This window comes from Anser cygnoides, chromosome 8 (genome assembly GCF_040182565.1).
Source record: "Anser cygnoides isolate HZ-2024a breed goose chromosome 8, Taihu_goose_T2T_genome, whole genome shotgun sequence".
Lineage (NCBI taxonomy): Eukaryota > Metazoa > Chordata > Aves > Anseriformes > Anatidae > Anser > Anser cygnoides.
In genome coordinates this window covers 17,379,165-17,389,831 of record NC_089880.1, presented here as the reverse complement: position 1 = coordinate 17,389,831, position 10,667 = coordinate 17,379,165, and the positions used below count along the sequence as shown (strand labels likewise).

The window sequence follows — 10,667 nt, the reverse complement described above, 5'->3', positions numbered from 1 at the left end:
GCCTGAGCGAGCGGGGGCTGTGGTGGGGCCGTGGGTTTCCCTCCCGAGGGGAACGTGGGCAGTGAGCGCGACATGGCTCGTTACATCGCGGCAGGCAGCCGAGTGGAAGTGCACGCGGGTCTCAGGGATGTGTGGTGAAATACCGGGTGAAAGGCTGCTGAAAGGCTCGCAAAGACGCAATCAACTTGGCTGAACGTTTTAGAAAAGCCTCTGAATTTTCGAGTTCTGGTGGATTTTTATTTTTTTTGCCAAAGCGTGATTTATGATTTTCCCAATCAACTTGTTCTCAAATACTTCTTGATGTGAAACCACGTGCATGCACAGTCTCCCGAAAAATGTAAGAATTGGTGCTAGGCTGGCGTAAACTGGGCCGGTTACCCAACTCATTACCCTCTTGGGACATTCTTTCAGGAAGGAATGAAATGTCTAACTCGTTAACGATGTCATACGAAAGTTCACCCCTTATTGAGAAAATACGGGGTTTGTGGGTTTCTCAAGGTATTCCACGAATTCACAGGATTTACATTTCTAAGATTCTTTTCACATCCACATAGGGCAAATAGAAACTTCATTTTTAACTGACAGCTGAGGTCAGACGAAAAAAGAGCTGTTGGTACCCTCGTTGGGGGACACACTGATTGTTTCTGAATCTTGCTCCAAATAGGTGTATGTGGTTCCCTTTAATCAGCACCTCATCATCACTAAATTAGTGAGGGAAAATGTATTTCAGATGTCTTCTTTGCAACCTTTTTCTGCTTCTATAAATCCTCACAAAACCAGTTTGCCTTAATACCAACATCACCACAGTTTTGAGAAAGGAAGTAGGCATTCTGTAACGCGGTGATCTTAACATCCAGTGTCTTAGACCGCTGCAGAGCTGAGGGAGCCTCACACCGGATTTTTGTGGGGGCCTGTAGAACTGGCAAGACACTACATGTCAAATTCATCTCTTGTTCTAAAATGTCCAGTAATACAGAAAAATATTTTTAGAGGAAGTGTGCATGACCAAAAGAAAACAATTACCCTAGCAAGTCTCCATGGTTTTATTTTTAAACTTTAATGCTAGACTGAGGTCTAGGATATTGATAATAATCATGAAGAGATGATTAGCAGGCAGAATGCAGATATCAGTTGCAATAGATACTGGGATATCATTACTGTATGTGTTATGTTACATATGTAATCATTGTATGTATTTATGTGTAATGAAAGAGTGAGAGCTGATTGAAAAAGACCAATGTGTCATAGAATGAACTAGAACACATCTACTTGGACGTAAAAGTACCCTGACAGAAAAAAAAAAAAAAAAAGGCAATATTAAGAAATGAGACCCAGATCTGTTTTTTATGCTAAATGTGGTACACAAAGAACTTAGCACTTCATTACTTCTTTTTTTTTTTCTGTAGTGCTTTTTTAAGAAATTTAATGGTCTCAAGCATGTTGCTCCTGCTGTGCCTGCACAGTCCTGCTGTTTTAGACGTAACCTCTGTAAGTATCCATCGGAGGGCAGCAGATCACAAACCTTGTCGCACCACAAGGAGGTTCCAAAAAAAAATCAAAAAAGGAAAAATTCAGCCTTCCATTGGCCATTCATGACATCAATGCCCAGATTTTTCACTTAATTTATTGTACAAAGAAGACATAATTGGGAAATCCGTAGAATGACGTATTCTCTGGGCTAACCTCTGCACAATAGCACTACTCTAGGTCCATGATGCAGATAGTTGAAGAGATGTTATTAAGATACTGCTGATTCATCCTCAGCTGATGAAACAAGCACTACTTTATTCTTTCTCCCTTTAAGTGATGCTTAGTGTCTACTCGATCAGCTGATGTAGAGAAGAATAAAGGGGTTTTTAAAGGCTCATCTGCCCCATCTCCTCTCTGGTTCTGACATTTAATCTCTTGCAAGACGTCTGATTATTTGAGTTTAACAAACAACATATCTATAAAACAGAATCTTAAGAGAACATGAGTTAATAGAACTCACTGTAGTTTAATTAACATGGCAAAGGCAATATTGTCTGCTTTTTTAGTTATAATTTTGTAGTATCTGGTGCAACAGTTTTGGTTTAAATTTCAGCTGAAATAGTAAGAAAAACTTATAGCAGGTCTGACTTAAGCAACAAACAAAGCCTGCTGTAATGATAGACAGCTATGAAAATCTTAGTTGCTTCTATACTGAGTAGCGTTTTTTTCAAGTTATCACCCAAAATTGACAATTTAATTTAACTTAATGGAATTTTGTGCTTTAAGCAGGAAAGTCTCACTTCATATCTCAATCAGGTCTTGAAGGGGGCCTGTCTCCTGGTGTTAGAGAAATGGATTGAATAGTTCAGTCTTGACAGTGTCAACAGTGTGAGGGCCCAAAGCTTCTGTTTCAAAGACTGCTAACTCGAAAGGCTCTTCCAAGTTCTGGCATGGCAGGGAAAATGGGGACACTGACTGAGCCTAATGACTAAATACATTAAATCTTTTAAATTCAGCATTCAATAGTGTTCATAAAATTAAAATGGTCCAGCATCACAGGACTCAGCTGAAGTAATAAATTTAGGCATAGTGAGGTATTTGCATTTTCAAATTCATCTCTCGTACTTGGAAGTAATATTTATCATCATATTTAAAATAATAATTATTTTTCCCAGCACCCTCATTAAATTGTTCTGGTTTTATTTAAGCACCCCAACTATCTCATACTGACTTTCAATTTAGAGTCATCTCATTCATTTTGTGACTGCATTGTACGACCTGTTTTTGTTTTTTTATAAAAGTCTTGCATGGCTGGTCTAGCTGTTTAACACGTTCTCACTTTGGAAGTGAGAATTTGTGCATTTTTAGATTAATTTAATATAACTCATCTATGTCTTATTTATATATGTCTTATTTATAAAAGAGGAATGGTAGTCAGGAATCTCTACACTTCAAAACAGATTAGTGAGAGGCATCTCAGTTGAAGAGGAAAAAATTCCTTGGCAGGACTTGGATGCACAAATGCAACTGACAGTCCATAGAAAATCAGCTGACTTCAGCTAAGTTTTGTCTGCTGGAGTTTTCTAGCCTAGCTGCAGTACATAAGATTTTAATGAACCTGGATATTGGTCAAATCAAGGTAGAGAAGAAAAACAAAAAAATTAGATCAGCTTTCCCTTGGAATATAGCCAGTGCTTTCCAAAGTGGTGTTATGCAAATCATAAAAATAAAACTTTTCACTTGACAGCTCAAAAAGGCACATATGTGTTATAATTTCATTTTTATCTGAATTTACGACCCCAAGGTTGTGGGTTTGTGGTTTTGTTTTGTTTTTTTTGCCAAAAGGAAAAAGTATTAAATTACTGATGGGGCATTCAGGTCTTTGGCAGTTTTTTTGCTAACAAGAAATGATAACAAGAATGCTAACAAGATAATGCTGTTTTTCTGATCCTAAAAGCAACTGGACAGCAGATGAGAGACTTTCTTTGCTCATCATTTCTCTTCCTCGTGTTTTCTTCTATTCCTCTTCTTCCTCAGGACTGCACGACTATGTTGTGCTACCAGTCCTGCTTTTCAAGCAAAAGCGCAGAAAGACATGCTGATGTCTGCAGCAGTTTATTGCCCAGTCCTACACCCACGCCTCTGCAGTAGGTTAGGCAGGACACCCCCATGCCTTTTAACCACAAATAACTTAAGAGTCTCTCAGCTGGGAGGTACCTTCCTTATTCCCAGCCCATTGATTGCCAAGCTGACACTTTACAGTCTACCTTGTTGTGGCTGTAAGCCCTGTTCAAGAAAAATAGTGTGAATCTTTTCTTCAGGAACTGCTTATTAAAGAGATGTTCTGAGAAATTAGTGTGCTATTTTAAATAAAATGTACGATAAGGCAGGTAAAGGAATACAGCCCAAATATCTCACAGCTTTATTGCTAAAGGCTGAATCCAGCCAGCATCTGAATTGGGGAAGAGGATGTGGCTATCTGAGTGCTCCCACACTGTGTGACTAACCCTGGATTGCATCAGGGGACTCTACGAAGCTGGAAATACTTCAGTGAGAATTTCCTGTATTACTCACAGTATGCAGTATTAAACAAATACATAAGACTTTTCAGTCGTTTGGGGTGAGCTGTATGACTCGTGTCTAACTACATTTTTTTATGATTAAACATTCCAATGATGTGCCAAGGAACTCCTCATATCACACTGTGCTTTATGCATTTATTATTTACTTTGATTCTCATTCAAAAATAATATTTGGGATTTGTGTGTGCCTTTTTTTTTTTTGTCTGGTAGGCTGCACTGTAACAATTTACTTATCAGATAGTAGCTACAGTATATGCTTGGCACTGTTTTAAAAAAGGCATCATAGCCAATTAGCTTGATCCTGGAGTTCAGATTATGCTGGCTTTATTGCCTCTAAAGATCTAATCTTAGCAGGTGCTGAGAACGCTCCAATTCTAAATGACCTCATACATTTTGTATATCTCAGAGAAAATTGAATACAATTGCAGAGTGAAGCATGTGGTGGGTAATTCTGGCATTTCTTATCATTATCTATATCCGAATTAATATTCATTTATTTGGATATTGTTCACACTGCCAATGCTGATTTTGTGCTGACAAATTCCAGAGGTGCCTTCTCTGTTTATAAATTTGGAAAGAGATGCCTCAGTCTAACATACCTTTTCATGTTGTCATTTTCATATTCTCCAGAAAGAAAAAGGCGAGTTTCTGCTTGAGATGTAGGATCTGATCATCTACCAGAAAGTAAGTCTGTGGCATTTTTGTTGTCAGGGGCTGCAAATAGCACAGAACTGGTGTTTTCACCTTCTGTAGGGGCATTGGGAATATATTTTTCAGATAAATCACTGCCCAAACCACACTTTAGAAAAGAAGACTGAAATGACCAAGAAATAAAGGCCCAGAATGAAAGTGTGCTGAAAGACAAAGAAAGTGGTTTTGGTCATTTTATCCAGCATCTCTGTGGATCTGAGGCTGCAGAGTGCCGAGCAAGTCCTTCCATATTGTAAGGGCAAGTTAAATGGGAAAAATGTTGTATTGGGTGATCCCAAATTGTTTCTTTAATTTATCAGATCAGTTTTGGTCAAACCAAACTGGGGAGTGACATCACACATAAATGAAACTGCAGTTCTGACAGTAACTTCTGGTGATAAAATAGTCGGGGACTACCAGCAGCAGCAGGAGGTTAGTTGAAGGAGGTGAACGTCTTGAGTTGTCTCAACTGAAATCAGAGCTGCGTGTCTGCGGCCTAATGATTAAAGCAACAGTGATTTCATAAAACAGCACAACAAGTAGTTTCCTACTGGAGAACTTCCGATTTCTAGTCTGCGAACCTCTACAGTAAGCATAAAGCTGTCTCCAGACAAGTTCTGGATTAACTAGAAATATGAGACTTTGCAAGAGTGCTGAGCAAACAGAAACTGACATTAATGAAATAGTTACTCAGTGTAAAACTCTTTCATCTCTGTACAAGGCGAGTGAAATACAAAAACTAGCATAGCATAAAAGAAGGTAAGACCTAGGATGCTTGTGAGAAATCTGAGTCTGCATAAGAATTTCCTGTGTTTTCTGCAGAAAAGTATGCGATGCAGAGTTTCAAGAACTAGAGAGTCTTAATTGTATTTTTATTGACTTGTAGCTGCAATGTACAGTAGAGTCAAAGCATTTGTAAACAACACAAGTGAGTGGCAGGGGAATCCCTAAGCACTGAAAAAAAACTTCAATTTTGTTAGTAGCTATCTAGTAGGCACTCATCAATGATTAGTAATGCAGTATTGTGTCATGTGTGAACTGTTTATGCCTATAGGGTTAGTAGAGCTAATAAATGTTTACTTTGTGTTGAAAGCAGTTAGGGGGCAAATACTCATCATTAGTTGCTCTGTTTACTAGGAGTCCACCTCATATGTTTTCTTGAAAATTAGCAGACAAGACTTCACAATTAGTCAGTAAGAGTAAGATACCAGGAGACAAGAACGCAATACAGTTGAAGAGAAGCAGAGAGCAATCCTTATTCTTTAGCATTTAAAACATAAGTGATGACTGGAGAACATCCTGCCTAGAAAAGCATTGTTTATGCTACATTATGCTGTACATTTTTTTATTTCCTTTACCTCTTGCTGTTATTTAGGATTTCACCTGGGTTCCAGCATTCTGGTTTCTTCCTTATTCAAGCCATTTGTTTCCTCTCCCAACCCATTGAAAACGTTTATTTCATGAGAAATATTTCTTATACAATCTTTTCTAACTAGACCTACGGTATGTTTAGTACAGGCTTTGTTCTGAACACAAATCAGGAATTACTTACTGTGTAATCACCTGTTTCCTGCCTTCTAGTGAAGGTTTATTCCATTTAACCTCAGCCTTTAGCACTGTTACCTGTTCTACCTTTTAACACTGAGTACCACTTTGATTCAATCTTTTGACGATTTTTTCTGTGGAACTTCTCTGATTCCTGTTTCAAAGTAAATTTCTCTGACTGCGAATATTGTTTTACGATTATATCTGTATTGTCTGCTCGCCTTCCCCCATGTTTCATTTATGTGTCATTTTCCTGTGTTTTGACGTCCACCAAAAGCCTTCATTCAGCAGAGTATGTGAATGGAATCTTTGTGCAGCAGAATGCTTAGTTACGATTTTAAGTCATGTTCGTATGAGTGAGTTAGGAGCACATGTACTATTGCACTGGGACCAGTTCCTGTCCACAGAGAACATGAATGAAGCACAGCTTTAGCCAGTTGTCTCCACAATCACCTCTCTCCCCTCCATCCGCTCTCCCTCCTCCCTCAGTTGTGGACACTGTTCCTATAATAGTAAGATTCAAACTCAAACTGTATCTGAATATGGTAGTTTCCATCAAAAACTACCATAAAATGTAATACTCTGGTTATTACTAGCAGTTTGGAACAGATGGCCAGATAGGAAGTATAGCACCCAATTAAAATTCAGTGTACCACTCTTTTTTGGTTTCTATCACAGTAATAAAAAGTATGGCCAATATTTCTCTCTGAAAAAAGTTAACCTCTTCCTGTAGTACTGTATATACACACACTCTACAAAGAAATGCCTGTTTGTCTGAGTAAAAGGTATTTTCACTTAGTTTTATCTGGCCTGAGGCTCCCTTTGTCACTTAAGAGTGAGAACTCCTTAATTTGTTAATAATTAAATTTGTTAATAATTAAAATCAGCATTGGCTGGATAAAAAAGTCTTTGCAGACAATGGATCCATATGTAGGCGTTGTCTGCAAAGCAGGGTTCATGCTAACAGCCCTGTATGTTACATGTTTCTGGTTTTTATGCTGCCTGCTCTCTAATGGGACAAAAAATGATGTTAACATGCTGCTGTCGCTTTGCCTGTGCTCACTTCCTCACAGATGAAAAGGTAGCAGCACGGAACAGGGAACGAAGAACAAGCTTTCTTCTCAAATACCCTGTATTTTGCAGGATGTCCTGTGTATGGTGTCTTTCTTGGGATGCCCTAAGATCCTAATGCTTTTTCACTGAAGTACATCCAGCCAAGGATACATCTCCTATTCCAGTTCTCTTATGCTTAAATGTTTTTATAATATCAGAGTTTATCTGGTCTCTCTTTATTCTATAAACTACTTTATTGCAGCTCAAGATCCAACGTGTCTGGGTTTTAGAGTGAATATAAAATGACAGGCCCTAGGACTCCTGATTTTAGTAATATTTACAGCTTTGAGATACTTCTGTGTTGAACAGAACATAAATTCATATTCCTGATCAGCTGATTCTGGATTAAACTGTTATGATTACCATATTTATTTGATAAATTAAGAAGACCCTTACTAGTGTCTTACTGTCCAAAGCTGTCTGGAAGGAGCAGGGATCCTGCCTAAACTATTGACACAGGATTTGGGCAGATCCCTTCAGCACAGGGACAGCTGTCACTGCCCACAGATCCAGCAGAGGGAAGTGTTGTTCTAAAATACCCACCCCTGCGGTGAGTGCCTTATTTACAAACTGCAAGTCACAGTATTGCACCAGGAGATCAATCATCTGGAGCCTGTGTAATATGTGATTTATAAATTCTCAGCAGGAGACAAAGAAGCTTTAGCAATGCCAGAAACAGTAAGCATGGTAACAATTGGGATGTGCCAAGGACTGAAATGAAATTATCTTTAGATCTATGGAGCTTAAATGTTTTTTATTCCCTTTAGGAGAACAAATGTTTGTATGGCATTTTAGAGGTTGAAGGGTTATGATCTGTTGGTTCATGCTTCAGCTAACTTTGAAGCTGTAGCCTTTCATATGAAAAGACGAGATCTTGAAAAACAGATGGTCAGGAGTGCACTTGGTGATCACAAGGCAAGTCATCACAGAATGCTTTATTCAAAAGGACTGGCCCAGTTTCAGATAACTGCTTCCAGAGCAATTGTCAATCACGATGCTTTTGCTCCTGCAACTCCAAGCGGTACTGGAGGTTTAAAAGTCAAGTATAAAATCACCTGTCTGATCTGAGAAAGAATGTTTATTTAGAAATATTTTAAAGTGAAATTTCAACTCCAAATATTACCCTTGTAAGTATACAGGACACTGCCATGTAGCTTTCCCTTTCTTACTGCATCAGATTTCCCAGAGCTGTGTGGAGGGACTGAAGTACATGCTCAAGACACCCCTTAGTCACACTGAGCATAGCATTTGAAACTGTTAATTCTTTTGAGATTCAAAGCTGGTTTTGTAACATCTAAATATCAAGTTAAAAAAGATGAGGGGATAGCATGATGTGTGAAATGAAACTCAACTTTTCTTGGATTGTCAAGCTGTTGTTTTTCAGTATCTTATAAATGTCTGTGACGAACGACTAGAAAGGGTGTTAGAACTTGAAGAATGTTTTCTGGATAGTGCTGCTTGAAAAAGACTGGAAGAAATTAATCCTAATGTAATAGCACTAAGATAACTCTGAAGATGAACTTGATCTGCTGGATTTACAGTCAGGAGCTGCACAGCTAAAAACAGTGTTGTTTTTGAGTAGGCGGTTAACAGAATATTCCCTTTGCTCAGGTATCATCACTGGGAGATTTGTGGGGAGTGATCGGTGAGAGGAGTGCTCCCCTTATGGATCCCCAGAAGCCACTCAGCAGCGGAGTAAATAAGAACCAAACCTAGAAAGTTAGGTTTCAGTCTGTTACTCAAGCAATTATGAACCTTGTAGCCATTAGGTTCTGTGTTCTGACTTAATATTTTTCCTTTTATTTTTAGCACAACAAAGTGTTCCTGGTTTTATAATTTAATGAAATATTGTGTTCCTAGCCTATTGCTGACAAAAAGAAAAGCATGGCAGATCATGGAGACAGACATTTCATTTTAAGTAAGTAGAAATAAAGATTATAGAATAAGACATACTTTTATTTAGTTTGCTCACAGAAAGGGTAAACAGTTCCAAGAGGGGAAAACAGATGAAATCAGGCAAATACTAGCAGAGCAGATGATTTATCTTGATGGTGGAAGTCAAGATACATGAAGGCTATGAAGGTGGCAGGTCAGGAGACAAAAGGGAATTGGTCTTTTAGGAAGATTGCTGGCCTAGCTAATGTTTACCAAACTTTAAGAATGATTCTTAGAGAAGAAATTGAAGAAAATGCCTCGCTATTGTCACCTCTGAGGTTAAAAATTACTATTAATCAGTGTATCACCATAAGTAACACCAATCAGCCTGAAACAAATGCAAAACAAATACATTCTCCACTATGCTAGCAATATGGCTGCAAACTGGAAAAACAAGTGTGCTTTTTTTACAACGTACATATTTGCATTAGCAGTTCTATACGTTTGGGTTAAAACACCAGTTTCACTTTTATTTGTAAGTAGTTTCAGTTTTGGCTCAACGGCAGTGTTTGTGTTCCAAAACTTGTTTTGCACAAAAGTATGTTGTATTTTAATAGCTCTTTTAAGTTGAAACTGATAATAATAGATAAATGTGAGCTCCATATGATTTGTAAATTATTTTCACAAAATCTAGAGTCTCTGCTGTTTAAATGAAGCGGGGGTTGTATAGCTGTGAGGAAAAGGATTTTGGTGTTCTATGGAGGAAAAACAACATTTTGAAAATAGATTTTTTTGCTAGCTGATAACTAGACAGTTAACAAACATTATTGTAGCAGAATGAATGTAAGGAGTATAATTATGTTGGAAATACATTTCTGAATAGATTTTTTGCAGTGGGGTGCCTAAGAATGAAAATATTGAAGGAAAATTTCTTGAGCAGATCGAGATGTTTGTACGTCTGGCTAAGAGGAGGCAGAAACACCCCATTTGCTGAGGTATTGGGAGAAATCTAGGTAGAAATCAGCCTTTTCTTTCAGGCTTTCACACATTTACCCCTGCAGAAGCAGCTTTTCAGACACGGCCGAGGGCGGGAATTGCACTGTCAGCTGGAGAAAGAGGAAGTGGAGTAGGAAAGTCAAATAACTTTTGGTGTGTGGGCTGTTTTTTTTAAGCGTTGTGCATACTTGTGAGGTTTTGTGAAACGTTATCTGCTTTTGACTGGACCTGCATGGCCCCCGGAGGCTCTGGCCCCGCAGCAGCGCGGCTTTGGGCTGTCCCTCTCAGGAGGAGGACGGGCACTGCGTGCACCCGACCCGGTGACGGGACCGCTGTCGGTGTGCGGAGCGGTGCCGGACGAGCCTGGGTGCGCCCACAGGGCCCCGGGCGGTCTCC

General features: G+C 38.8%; 1 long non-coding RNA gene across 1 annotated transcript; it reads left to right on the top strand.

Annotated features, from left to right (window-relative positions):
* The first annotated feature begins 78 nt into the window (after nt 1–78).
* Nucleotides 79–6,554, top strand: LOC106034071 (uncharacterized). The gene is made up of 4 exons (XR_007161510.2): nt 79–337; nt 1,407–1,488; nt 4,683–4,736; nt 5,880–6,554. It is a non-coding gene; the product is annotated as an uncharacterized lncRNA (long non-coding RNA).
* The last annotated feature ends 4,113 nt before the right edge of the window (nt 6,555–10,667 follow it).